Raw genomic sequence first — 14,554 nt, forward strand, 5'->3', positions numbered from 1 at the left:
CCCTTGACTTCCGACGGGCGGACTTCCCTCAAATGAGGAGGCTGGTTAGAAGGAGGTTGAAAGGGAGGGTAAAAAGAGTCCAATCTCTCCAGAGTGCATGGAGGCTGCTTAAAACAACAGTAATAGAGGCCCAGCAGAGGTGTATACCGCAAAGAAAGAAGGGTTCCACTAAATCCAGGAGGGTGCCCGCATGGCTAACCAGCCAAGTTAGAGAGGCTGTGAAGGGCAAGGAAGCTTCCTTCCGTAAATGGAAGTCTTGCCCTAATGAAGAGAATAAAAAGGAACATAAACTGTGGCAAAAGAAATGTAAGAAGGTGATAGGGGAGGCCAAGCGAGACTATGAGGAACGCATGGCCAGCAACATTAAGGGGAATAATAAAAGCTTCTTCAAATATGTTAGAAGCAGGAAACCCGCCAGAGAAGCGGTTGGCCCTCTGGATGGTGAGGGAGGGAAAGGGCAGATAAAAGGAGACTTAGAGATGGCAGAGAAATTAAATGAGTTCTTTGCATCTGTCTTCACGGCAGAAGACCTCGGGCAGATACCGCTGCCCGAACGGCCCCTCCTAACTGAGGAGTTAAGTCAGATAGAGGTTAAAAGAGAAGATGTTTCAGACCTCATTGATAAATTAAAGATCAATAAGTCACCGGGCCCTGATGGCATCCACCCTAGGGTTATTAAGGAATTGAAGAATGAAGTTGCAGATCTCTTGACTAAGGTATGCAACTTGTCCCTCAAAACGGCCACGGTGCCAGAAGATTGGAGGATAGCAAATGTCACGCCTATTTTTAAAAAGGGAAAGAGGGGGGACCCGGGAAACTATAGGCCGGTCAGCCTAACATCTATACCGGGTAAGATGGTGGAATGCCTCATCAAAGATAGGATCTCAAAACACATAGACGAACAGGCCTTGCTGAGGGAGAGTCAGCATGGCTTCTGTAAGGGTAAGTCTTGCCTCACGAACCTTATAGAATTCTTTGAAAAGGTCAACAGGCATGTGGATGCGGGAGAACCCGTGGACATTATATATCTGGACTTTCAGAAGGCGTTTGACACGGTCCCTCACCAAAGGCTACTGAAAAAACTCCACAGTCAGGGAATTAGAGGACAGGTCCTCTCGTGGATTGAGAACTGGTTGGAGGCCAGGAGGCAGAGAGTGGGTGTCAATGGGCAATTTTCACAATGGAGAGAGGTGAAAAGCGGTGTGCCCCAAGGATCTGTCCTGGGACCGGTGCTTTTCAACCTCTTCATAAATGACCTGGAGACAGGGTTGAGCAGTGAAGTGGCTAAGTTTGCAGATGACACCAAACTTTTCCGAGTGGTAAAGACCAGAAGTGATTGTGAGGAGCTCCAGAAGGATCTCTCCAGACTGGCAGAATGGGCAGCAAAATGGCAGATGCGCTTCAATGTCAGTAAGTGTAAAGTCATGCACATTGGGGCAAAAAATCAAAACTTTAGATATAGGCTGATGGGTTCTGAGCTGTCTGTGACAGATCAGGAGAGAGATCTTGGGGTGGTGGTGGACAGGTCGATGAAAGTGTCGACCCAATGTGCGGCAGCAGTGAAGAAGGCCAATTCTATGCTTGGGATCATTAGGAAGGGTATTGAGAACAAAACGGTTAGTATTATAATGCCGTTGTACAAATCTATGGTAAGGCCACACCTGGAGTATTGTGTCCAGTTCTGGTCACCACATCTCAAAAAAGACATAGTGGAAATGGAAAAGGTGCAAAAGAGAGCGACTAAGATGATTACGGGGCTGGGGCACCTTCCTTATGAGGAAAGGCTACGGCGTTTGGGCCTCTTCAGCCTAGAAAAGAGACGCTTGAGGGGGGACATGATTGAGACATACAAAATTATGCAGGGGATGGACAGAGTGGATAGGGAGATGCTCTTTACACTCTCACATAATACCAGAACCAGGGGACATCCACTCAAATTGAGTGTTGGGCGGGTTAGGACAGACAAAAGAAAATATTTCTTTACTCAGCGCGTGGTCGGTCTGTGGAACTCCTTGCCACAGGATGTGGTGCTGGCGTCTAGCCTAGACGCCTTTAAAAGGGGATTGGACGAGTTTCTGGAGGAAAAATCCATTATGGGGTACAAGCCATGATGTGTATGCGCAACCTCCTGATTTTAGGAATGGGTTAAGTCAGAATGCCAGATGTAGGGGAGAGCACCAGGATGAGGTCTCTTGTAATCTGGTGTGCTCCCTGGGGCATTTGGTGGGCCGCTGTGAGATACAGGAAGCTGGACTAGATGGGCCTACGGCCTGATCCAGTGGGGCTGTTCTTATGTTCTTATGTTCTTACCTTAAAATGCCTCTTGCAGCACCAATTAAGTTTATAAGGAATAAACCCTTTACAAAACCCTTTGCATCCTACATAAGCCAACTCTGTTGTTTTGTCTCTTAATATACAGTACTGCTAATCAGAAATTTGTTTCTGCATGTTGAAAATTAGAATCAGAGACATCATTTATTATATGCCATATGGGAAAACATTAAAAACAGAGAAAAAAGTCTAAATTGAGCCAGTTGAGAAATGCCGAGTATCCCCACTGAGCAGGTGGACAGGAGGATCCTGGTTTGTATGTCCTTCCCCTTATCAAAGCGGTAGAAAGGATGGTGCCTCAACAGATATGCCAACTGTTTGTTTCCGCACTGTCCAATGAACACTCGAGACAACAGATATGGGAGAAAGGGCCACTTTATTGCACATTAGCAAGAGAAGCAGAAGCTGAGACCTGCAGCATCCGAGGCAGCGAAGCCCCTGTGGTGCAGGGAGGGACCTCTGGGCGGTACCAGAAACCTCTGCCCCCAGGCGGGCATGCACCCGACTCCGAGGCACGCCCTGCTGCTGGAACGCCGCGTCTCATCCATGCCTATCCCTTAAGGGGATGGCAGCCGGACCGCAGACTGCGCCACCTCGAGCCGCTGAGCCTCTGAGGTGTGCCCCGCGGTCCTGGCCAGGGCCCTGTCTACGTCCTCATGCCACCAAGCCCCTGAGGACTGAACTAGAGTTCTGCCCTGCCTATGCTGCCTGAAGGTGCATGCCAAAGTCCCCTTCATGCCTCCTAACCCACACCACCTGCCCTCTTAAAGTGACCAATGGCAGCTTGCAAACGGGGGGGGGGTGTAACCCCCTGGCCCATAACAGACCGGGATAGGCGAAAAAACTATCTGCCCCTCGGCCAATCTTGGCAGGCAGCAAAAAATTCCTGCCCGGCCCCAAACGGTGACCAGTTAAACTCAGACTGCTTCTAGAGCAGGCGGGCAGGTATTCCCACGGTGCCCACGTGCACGAGGAGGAAGAGGGCTGGGTCTCGTGCCCTTTTAAAAGGTCCGCCGTAGCTGCCAGACCTAGCCCCCTTCCCCTCCCCCTTGGGGAGGGACTCTCGTGTCCCGGCCAGGCCAAACAAACTCTGATCACCTTTTTAATTGGGCGATCGGGATTGCTGCAGGTTTCTGGATTGGGGCTTCCACTGTGGATACTCATGCAGTCGCAGGTATCGGATGCAGCTGACGCCCTCTTAGAGCAGACTGCTGAGCATACTATGGGAAACTTTGTGCATGAAAGCCTTTGTACATGCATTGCCCCTTGCCATGCATTGCCCCTTGTCAGATGAGCAAATCTGCCCTCATTCATAGCTCAATCCTATCCTTCCCCCCCCCCCACTGGTGCAAATGCACCAAAAACCGGTGTGCTGCATCCAGCGGAGGGGGAGGGTTGGAGCCAGAGGTGAAAGGGGATTTCAATGGGTCACCTTGGACCTGCACCAATGAAATTGCTGGCCAAAGTCTAAGGAGAGAAAGGGGGTGGGAAGGTTGCAGAAAAGGGGGATAGGGTACAGAATGCACCGTTGCCATTGGATCATCCCCTCCTGCAATCTCATTGTTACACCCACCTCACCCCACCCCATTTCTGGGCTCTGAAATAGGGAGGGAAAATCATATTGTCCAACTGCTGCCCCATCACCATCAGGTGAAGGGCAGGAATAGGCAAGAAATCAAGATAAGGAACTAAGAAAGGTGAAAACAGGTCACACTAAAAGGGTGGCTACCTCATGTCCTATATCTTGGCAAAATCACTTGCTAATTGTGTTGATGCTGTTTCTTCTTCCCCGGCTGATAATGTGGAGCAGGGATTTCTAAATGTGTGTTCCAGTGAATTTCCTTAAGTTAAGAGTGAAATGGTTCAAGTTTGTTAAACGGTAATGAAGCCAAGACAAAGGCAGGCACTTTCCCTGACAGTGGTTACTCTTGTCCAGGGCACAAGAGAAAGCAAATCAATGAAAAACAGAGGAGCTGTACAGGCTTACAGAATGCTTTCTAGTGTCTGTGGAAGGAAGATTACAGAAATTAAAAGCATGCATAGACTGCACAGTAATCTCTCTTAAAAAAAATTCTGAATGCATGGTAATCTTGTTTGTGGTCAACGTTGATAATCAGCAGAAAATATGAGCTATACAGCATATTGTGTTGTCCTACCAGAGGGAGCATGGTATTCTTTGCCTCTGGCTCACTCAAAACATGCATTAGGAAGGAGAGAGGAACTGCTTGCACTCTCCTTGAGACTCACTGTTGTCATTTCTGCAGTTGGTGATGGACCCAAACAATCAATATGGCAGGCAGAATGGGAGATAAGTTTGGCATGGAAGTTTCATTGATACAGCAAGCACAAGATGGAATGCAAGTTGCTGAAACAAGAAGGTTTACAGGTCAGCCCTCCTTCTTTGTGGGTTTAGGACCTATGGATTTAACCCAATGAGGGTCAGGAGGGCCTCCCTGTACTTCCCGGATGTGATTGGAAGAGTCTTCCAGTCATGCCCAGGAGGGATGCCTTTTGAGATCTGGGAGGCTGCACAAGGACTTCCTGAGTCTCAGAAGGACTTGCTGGACACTTTCAAAGGCACTTCTGGTTTCCAGCCTAACCTTTTGTGCCTTTTGTGCCTATCAAAGATGCAGGAAGGCCTCCTGGAATATTTGTCTGGTCATGCTCAGGTGGTACAGGGAGGACTGACCTGCAGATTCAATTATCCATGAGTTTCAGTATCTGTGGGCAGATCCCGGAATGGATTCCCACAAATACCTAGGTCCTCCTGTATTTGTACCTGTTTCTTTGCCTCAACCTTGGTGTCGATATAGGCAAGATGCCTTTATCCTTCTGGATTTATTGCAAATGGTGACACTCGTTCTAGGACCCTTGCATCTAACAGAATTTGAGCATGCAGTGAATGCTTGGTGGCAGCAGCAAAATTATGAGTCATAGTTCTAGTCCACACAGCCTTATTGTATTTAAGATGCCGGCATACAGTTCTCTTATCGATGATGTGCCTTAAACATTTCTAGAAGCATTTCTCTGTTCTCCACTTGTCTTGCCTTTGTTCTTTTTCTTCTAATAAGTAGAATTGGCATCAGTGGCTGGTAATGGGAGACTTTAGTGTGACTGTAATTATGCATATTACCCTGGAAAATACAGACTATGATTTTTTCTTATGCCTGTAATGACACCAATTTAGTTGGGAGCCATTATCCCGTCTTGTTGTAACAGGATGGATTTTATTCTAGACTGTTCTCATTACAATTTTTGTCACAAAAATGATTCATATGAATAAGTAATGCCCGGAGGGGGTAAAGCCTGGTCCTGTTAAAAAAATAAGTGAGAGTTTGGCAGGGTGTTTAGCAAAATCCAGCATGGGTAAATGGTGATTGAACAACACTTAGCTGTACATTATCGGATACTGTACGTGGAATTAAAATTGCCGACATTCTCAGTCCACTCACATGAGTACGATTTGGAAAATAAGACAGATCAGAATGATTGAATTTGGCATTCAATGGCACAAAGGTCTGGAAAGAAGGTGAGTAGCAGAGTCTGTCCCACCACTGTGTTACAGAGCACATGTGATTTATGCCAGAGAAATACCTCTACGTCTGACCAGCTTGCCAGTTTATACACCAAATGGCTGTTATTACAGACTAGCACAATTCCCATCATCGTGATCAGCAATGAACGAATGTCACTTCCAGAAGCAGAGATTGTAGCATGGTACGTTCAGTTAACCTCTGAAATTATAAGCCACAGAAGAGGAAGTGATATTTTCCATTGTTGTTGTTTATTTATTTAATTTTTAAGGATTGTTCTTTCAACTAGCAGGTAAGCAAAAGAAGAGGAGGGGAAATACAAGGTTTCTGCTGTAGATTCCCCAACAGCCTGCGTTTTATAAAAATCAAAATATAGCTCATTAAGCACTCTTAGATCAGCCTGTAAAGGGTGCAAGATGGCATCAATTCACACGAAAGGCTGCTTAGAGGAAAAAACAAAAAATTTGAACTTTTCACATAATGTTAATAAACAAACAAACCTTAACTAAACAGCAATCAGTCATTACAGTGATAAACTTAAGAGTAACCAATGTACAGGTGTCCCCCCATATCCACAGGGGATCCATTTCAGGCTCCTCCCCCTTCAGATACAGAAACTGCGGATAAAAGAGGACGCTATGACTATAATGCTCTGTGTCCCCTTCACACATGCGGGGGCATGGTCAGAATGTTAACAAGAAGCAGGAATTGTCAAGCCACAGCCTTCCCAATGGAGCTTCTTGAATCTGTGACAGCAAAATCATTGGTGCAAGTTCAAGAAGCCCCGTGTAGGGTTTTCAGGATAGGGCACAAGATGGGGGTTAGAATATAGTGGAGGCATCATCCACCAACCCTGAACCCCTCTCAAGCCTGAACCACCCCCTCCCTGCACCCCCTGCCCAGAAACACCCCCTCCTCGCCTCTGTTCCACCTTCACCCCCACTCCTCCCGCACCCAGCACAGCACCACAATAGGATGGCCATCAGATACAAACACAGATTGTGAGATTGGCCTCAGTGCTCTGCACTCATCTGCAAAATTTCTATTTCTAGATAAATGTTCGGATGCATTAGAACAGAACTCTCCAAACCCCAGCCCACAAGTAGGATCCAAGGTTCAGAGAAAACTCTCCCCCCCCCACAAGTGAAGTTTACCGTTCTGCCATGGTGCCACATGTTTTTCAAACAGCACAGGGATGTTCTGAGTAGTCACGTCTGGCCAGCTATCCTGTGACACAGCCTTCTGGGATGCGGGGCCACAGACATGACTGCCTAGAGCATCCCTGTGCTGTTTAAAAAACACATGGCACCATGGCGGAACAGTAAACTCCGCTCGGGATGGGGAGAGCTTTTTTTGAGATACAGTGGTCTCCAGTTTAGAGATTGCTAATTAGAAGGTGCTTCTCACAAACAGGGGTTGCCTGTTTTCATTGATCCCTTCCCTAGATATGTCCCTAGATATGTAGAGACTACATTACAGTAGTCTCGCCTTGAGGAGATCCAGTCCTGATTTAGTTGACCCCTCTCTTGGAAGTATAATGCAAAGGAGAGAGAGAGAGAGAGAGAGAGAGAGAGTGCTGTTTAGATCTGAAGATTCAGCATACACAAGCAGCATCCGGAATATCGAGTGAAATGAATTTAAAAAAAAAAAATACAGATGCTCAGGCCAAGCTTATTATGGAATGTCATGAATAAATTAATGAGAAGGGAAAGCTACATTTGTCACAATAATTGAACAAAACATTTAGTGATACATTATGCATGATGGCTTATTGCATTGGCCGTTTAGAACTTTTGCCTCCTTCAGTGCTGACCTCAATTAGAGCAAGATCAAGTAATTTCTTAGGCCCTGATCTAACAACTAATGAAGTTAATAGGAACACATTCTTATTAAACAACTAATTCCATTAGAAACAGAATAAGCCAGGCCTACAGGAAGATAGAAATGTAAGAAGGCCGACAGTTATGGTTAGTTAAACAGTGGGGCAAAATTAACCACTGAAAGCCAAGTTATGTTTATTGGGGAAAGATATTTATTGTAATACTCACAAAATAGTCAAATGGCACTTGCAAACAAAGCTAGGAAGTAATCAGAAGGCTTTTCTTCATCTCATTGAATTCATTGTTGAATGATGCCTGTCGGACTGACCCAAGATCTCCCAACAACAGAGCTTGCTTGCCAAATGCTGCTCCTTGTTTTACCTGGTGGTGTGTCAGTCATAGTTTCTGCTGCTGCTCCATCTTCCAGTCCCTGGATTTGAAAAGAAAGTGGGAGACAGAAGAAGCGTGGAGGAGAGGAGAGTGATTGGGCATGTTCTAGCCCACCACATTCCTCCTCCACACTTCTTTTTTTGTCTCAGTTTCCCTCTTCCTTTAAGTTCAGAGGACAGAAGGAGGACCTGCAAAGGCAAATGCCACCATCCATCCACCTCTTTTGTGGCTTTGTGCCCACGGGGGCTTTGTGCGGCTTTCTGCAGGGGGGGGGAAGCATCTCACTGGGGGGAACGCCATTTGCCCCGGGCGCTGGGAGAGGGAAGTTGGCCACTGTATTCAGTGCTGGGATTTAGCAGACTTAAGCTCTACTTGGGGTAAGGGAACATTTGTTCCCCTACCCCATTGTCGAGGCCTAGCCTGCTCAATGGCACTTCTCGGACCATCTCGGAAATTGCTGGCACAAGTCTGAGAAGCCCCATCAGGGGAAATAGGGGGAATAGGCTATGGCAGAGATGGGGAGGGGATGGCAGAGAGGGAACAGGATATGGCAGAGGCCTCCTCCCCCAATCCCACCCCTTCCTGGGCCTGATCAACCCCTCCTCACCCTCTCCCAACCTCTTCCCATCCCTGAGCTTCACAGAGCAGCTGCTACTTGCTCTGGCAGCTGCACCTCTGGATCCAGTGCTGGTGAGATGAGGCAGACCTTCCCACCAGCGCTCCTTACCTGTGAACATCGCACAGCACTTTGACGATGGCTAGCGCTGGTGCAGCAGCCACTGCGCTGGCACTAGCAAAGGTCAGGACTGCACTTTTCGTTTCATGGATGGGCCAACCCAGGATGCCTGGAATGATTATTTTAATTATTCCTAGCCTTCTTGAGTTGCGTTCCTATTTGGAATAGGACATAACGGTAAACACTGCTGTTCCTATGACAGTAAACAATGGCATTTTCCTCTCTGTTCTCCAAATGATAAATATTTCTGCTGTAAGCAAACTTGAAGATGCACACTTTTTCCCTTGAAGAAAAAAATCAGAGGCAAGGCCATTCTGCTGAACATTTTCCTTCTGTGCATCATGTCAGCTGGTCAGTGACAAAATCCTGGCCTTTATCCATTCTCACACCAACAGAAAAGTCTAGGTGACTGGCTTTTTTTCTCGCATACTTCAGGAAGTCAGTTTGCACAGACTGTATGCCAAAGGACCAATTGGCAGTCTATGTCCTACGCTGATCCCCACAAGTCCAAATAGGAGATCAGAGCCAGTGCAACCGACAATTTTTTCAAGAGAATGCTGTCAATCCCACCCACCCCCAATGCTACATGGTTCCTCTCTTTTTCTCCAGTGTGATGTATCCCAGTAAGAAGGTTCATGATACTTTATTAAAAACAAAGAGAAATTTCCCCGTGTATAACCACATATCTTGATCCAGTTTCTTGGATTGAGAGCCAAACTATATGTGATGCAACATGTTCTATGACTGGAACTTTTAATTTATTTTTCTTTTTCATTAAGCAGCCATGGAAGAGGCAACTGAGAGGAAGGGGATTGAGGCCTTGGACGAGGGTCTAACCCACCCACTATGCCACTGCCCAAATTCATATTGTCCTCCAAAACAACCATTGGCTGTGGAGAAAATTTACAAAATTATGGGCACAATCCTAAACAGGAGAGGGGCCAGTGCAAGTGTCGGCCCGGGAGTGTCACAAATGTGCCTTAAAGCACATTTGCGCCTTCTCTGGTGTCAGCCTGGCTGGCGCAAGGGTGTGTGCTGGCCTGCAGTTGCTGCATCCAGCCTCTGCTGTGACAGAATCAGATAAGTTTACGCCGATGCAGGGGTCGGGGGGGGATGGGGAGCGTGGGCAGGAGGTGTTATGGGGCGGGAGACAGTGGGCGGCAGGTGGACCCATGGGTGGGTGGCGGGAAGGTGAAGGCCAGGATCCGGCACAGGATCCACCTCTTGAGGTGACATAGATTTGTTTTGGGCCCCAACCTTGTGCTGGATATGGGGCAGGCCAGGTGGCCTCCCTGTTCCAGTGCAAGTTGGATTGGGCTGTGTGTTCGTCATTTCCCTCCTCTGCAACTAATATTTTTTGGGGGGCATTATTGGGATCAGGATCATGGTATGGGGAAAATTCATGGAACAGAACCATGGAAAATAAAAATCCATGGTATGGATCAGGATCATGGTATGGGGACCATGGAGTGGGCTAGACTCCCCTTTCATTTGGGCTATAGTTCCAATTGGGGTGAGTAGGCAACTCACATTAAAAAAAAAATGAACTCAGGATCAGATCAGTCATGTCAACTTCTATGCTACACATCAAAACTTTGGTTCTTTTATAAAACAGATATGGGGGCATCAGGCAGATGAACAGTGCCTGGTGTTTATTTATGCACCCTACATAAGTAAAATTGTATATATATTTGTGGCAGGGGTGAAGGAATACTGCAGATTTGCTGAATTGATAGGCATAGTATTGTTAAGACCTCTGTGGAACCTATGATCATTGCTAACCGGATTAACGGAAGTAAATTGATTTTAGGTGGTTCTGTTAGGCACATATATAAGTGCTGCATCCCAGACACATTGATCCAAGCAATCTCACGTGCGCCCTGCAATGAGAGCTGGGGTTAGACATTGAGAATTGTGTGTACTCGGTTTAGTCAACCTTTTGTCACGTTCACTCTCCTCTTTGTCCTCTCTCTTTCTCCTTCTCATTTGTTTAGACAAAGAAGCTGCTGTCAGCAGCAGGTTGAAAGAAGGTTATCTCATTGCCTGGCAGTGCCATTTTGTGCTCTTCCAAGACAATCCTGTTTAGAATGTCACTCATAAAAAAAATTATCTGCAGAATCACTTTTTCAAGTGGACTACTTGGCAGTCAAATGTGTTGATACAAGACGTTGGAGGTCATTCTCAAGGCTGCACGCAGCACAGTGAGATAGATGAAAGAGGGCTACGTACCATTTTGTTATGCCGAGTGTTAATACTGTAGCTAGAGCTTGAAATGGGGCACAAAGCTCTTCTTGGAAAGGTATGTCCAAGCTGTTTAGCAAAACAAGTAGTCTGGTGAAACCGCCTGTTCCGGTGCAGTTTAAATAGCCATCTTCCTTTGCTAATTTGAAGGATTTTTATATAAATGCCAATGCTTATTAAAGGCTTTGGATCAGGGTCATATTTCACACAAATGTGCACATTTTAAAACCGTGCTTCTCAAAAGCTTTTGGAGCCTGTGCACAATGTAAGTATCAATAACTGTGGACATTTCCCACATCTCTGAAAGATGGCTTATCTATCTGAAGCAGTATTTCTCTCCAATGTGCAACTGAAGGAAGTATTGAGTCTGCCCTGGCATCAGGACAGGCATAAAGAAGATTGGGATCTACAGGTAAATCTGCAGGTGATTTGCAGTAGATCAACAAGGGTTTCTGATATCCAATTGTCTAACAACAGCAAGTACAAAAATATATATATTAATGTTCATATTTTCAGATGAGGAACACTGAGGCTGAAAGATGAACAACTGACTAATGGCTGGCTATGACAATAAGAAAAATCTCTGCCACTGCTGGCCTTGTGCTAACTGCTTATCTTTTCAGCCTCAGGTTCACCTGTGTAAAGGAAAGAGATGGAGGGCAAAAATTATCAGTTCAGCAACTGTTACCCTGCACATGCCCGATTTCGTCTGATCTTGGAAGCTAAGCAGGGTCAGGCCTGGTTAGTACTTGGATGGGAGACCGCCGGGGAATACCGGGTGCTGTAGGCTTATACCATAGTCTTCCGAGACTGAAGGTTGCCAACCAACCATCATGAATGAACCCTATTCTCTGCTCCCTTCTACTGGGGAGACTGGGACTTAATGAAGAACCGGCAGTGACATTGTTGTCCTCTCTAAGCCCAAACGGAGGAGCTTTCTCTGGAGCCAGTGGTGCCTGGGGCATGAAATGACATAACTTCTAGGTTCCACTTCTGAGAAGAAAGTGCTGATGGCAGTGGTAACCCCATGATCTGGCTGCCTCCCATTCCGTCTCCTTTGGAAGCTCAACAGGAGCCTCCAAAGGAGAAGGAATGGGACCAGCAGCTGGATCACGAGACTACTGAAACATGAGGAGGTGGCAGCTGCTGCCACCCCACAATCCCATCACCAGCATTCCTTCTACTTACTTAAGTGGTGAGCCTTCAGGTGGTACCCAGAGCGTATGCCCTACTTACACATAAGGTCTGTGGAACTCTTTGCCACCTCTTTTGTGGTTGGTCTGTGGACCTCTTTGCCACAGGATGTGGTGATGGTGACTGGCCTGGACGCCTTTAAAAGGGGATTGGACAAGTTTCTGGAGCAAAAATCCATTACGGGGTATGCGCAACCTCCTGATTTTAGAAATGGGCTATGCCAGATGCAAGGGAGGGCACCAGGATCCAGGTCTCTTGTTATCTGGTGTGCTCCCTGGGGCATTTGGCGGGCCGCTGTGAGATACAGGAAGCTGGACTAGATGGGCCTATGGCCTGATCCAGTGGGGCTGTTCTTATGTTCTTATGCACATGCTTAGATATGCCTCTACAATCACTTGAGGAAAGCCTCTCTCCCAGGTGAACAGACAGTAATGCTATCTTACAGCAAGTGAAGGTGAAAACCGCTGGTGCTCCTTTCTGCTTGGTCTGGAGTGGCGTGGAAGAATCAAGAATCCCAGCTGGTGCAAGAATCCCAGTTTGTGAATGAAACCCTATTCTCTGCTCCTTTCTAATGGGGAGACTGGGACTTAATGAAGAACTAGTGCCTGGCATGGCCTGGTCCTAAAAACTCAAGACAGCCAGCCTGTTAGAAATGCATCGTTTGATTGCGTTGTGACGTCTTTTCAAAACAGCCTCTATGGTGGTAGTTTGGTTTCATTGCCACGAGAACTCAAAATCTCTCAGATTAAAAAAAGGATGATATACTGGAAACGTTTGCGAGCTGAGACACCTTTTAAACTTTTTGTGAATTTAGTTGGGTTCATTATGGATTCTTGTTTCCTTTTTATGGGTATGATAATGATATTCATTGGAAAGTGCCTGGTTGTGGCAGCAATCTTTGTGATGGAGAAAATCTGCATCTAACATAACACACCATTCTTTTCTATGTGCGCTGCAGTAGGTGGGAGGGGGTGCATTGAAAGGCGTTTTCAAGTGACCTTACCTCGTAAAACACTGAGGCAGTATTTTTTTTTTATCAACGGAGAGCCCAATCCTGAGCTCGACATGCTGGCTTATTGACAGCGTGCACTGTCACAAATGTGCTGTAAGACACATTTGTGAGTCCTAACACTGGGCGAATGTCCATGCTAGCCCAGCGCTGGCCGGGCACTCAGCCTCTGCCGTGGACCGCCGAGCAGCGGAGAGGAAAGCGGGAGGGGAGGTGGGGAGAAGGTGTTCCAGTGAGGGGGGAGGCGGGCAGGCAGTAGGGAGAAGGTGGGGGGAGGCATGACGGGGAGGCAGGGAGAGGGAAGGGGGAGGCGTTCCTGGGGGAGGGAGTGTGGAGGGAGGGAGGTGGAACCGGTGGAGTGATGCTCCACTGGATCCAGAGCCTTTACATCAGGCTCAGCGCCTGACACAAAGGCTCTAACCTCACCGCTGACCTTTTAGTGAATTGAGTAACCCCATTGGCTGCCATGACGCATAGGAGGCGGCGGCAGCCGTTTTCGATGCTGCTGCAGCAGCGCACCACGGGAGCTTAGGAATGGGCTCTGAGTCCATAGGACATTTTAAAATGTGGAAATTTCACCCTTTCAAAAAATCCATGGACACAAATACTATCCTTATGCAGATTCTCATCCTACTTCTTCCATGGTTCAGACTCTAAGATTATACTCTACCCCTTATTAGATCTGATTACAAGATAGACAAACATATTACTTTGAGAACAGGGTAGAGATCCCAAAAGCATGTTGAGATATTCTCAAATGCTGTGGGGGGAAAAAAAATAATATTCTTGTTCAGACATATTTTCTGTGTGTATATTAGAGGGAAATTGTGTCATTGTTTGAGTAAATAAACTGATTTTCTGCAGCAAACCTAATCTACATTCCTCTGTGAAAAGAAGGTTCTTTACTTTTAACTTTCTGGCAAATTGCTATTGAAATCGCAATCTCCAGCGTATCATTCAGCTGGCTTATCTCTACCACACATCCCGAGGCACTGAAATAAGGTCTGTATTTGTGGTGATTGTGTCCAGTGTCTCATTTCTTTGATAGCCTGATTATACTGTCTGGATGAATAAATCTTTCTCAAATCTTGTAAACATAAAGGCGAATCCCATGTTTTAGGAAGCAAGTGCTAATAATAACTGGGGGGAGGGAGGCAGAATTTCCTCTGTTCTCTTTTTATGTGGGTTTACTGCACTTCTGGAATCACCTTCCTGGAGTGGGGATGGCTTCATTCACCACCAGTAGACACATGGCAAACCAACAGCAAGGTGGGATGATGATGAAGACCCAAAAGACAGG

The 14,554-nt window shown here is 46.7% G+C and overlaps 1 pseudogene; it reads left to right on the top strand.

Moving 5' to 3' along the window:
- The first annotated feature begins 11,724 nt into the window (after window positions 1-11,724).
- On the top strand, window positions 11,725-11,841 carry LOC136656763 (5S ribosomal RNA; annotated as a pseudogene).
- Window positions 11,842-14,554: the final 2,713 nt, after the last annotated feature.

Source organism: Tiliqua scincoides, chromosome 6 (genome assembly GCF_035046505.1).
Source record: "Tiliqua scincoides isolate rTilSci1 chromosome 6, rTilSci1.hap2, whole genome shotgun sequence".
In the NCBI taxonomy this organism is placed as follows: Eukaryota; Metazoa; Chordata; class Lepidosauria; order Squamata; family Scincidae; genus Tiliqua; species Tiliqua scincoides.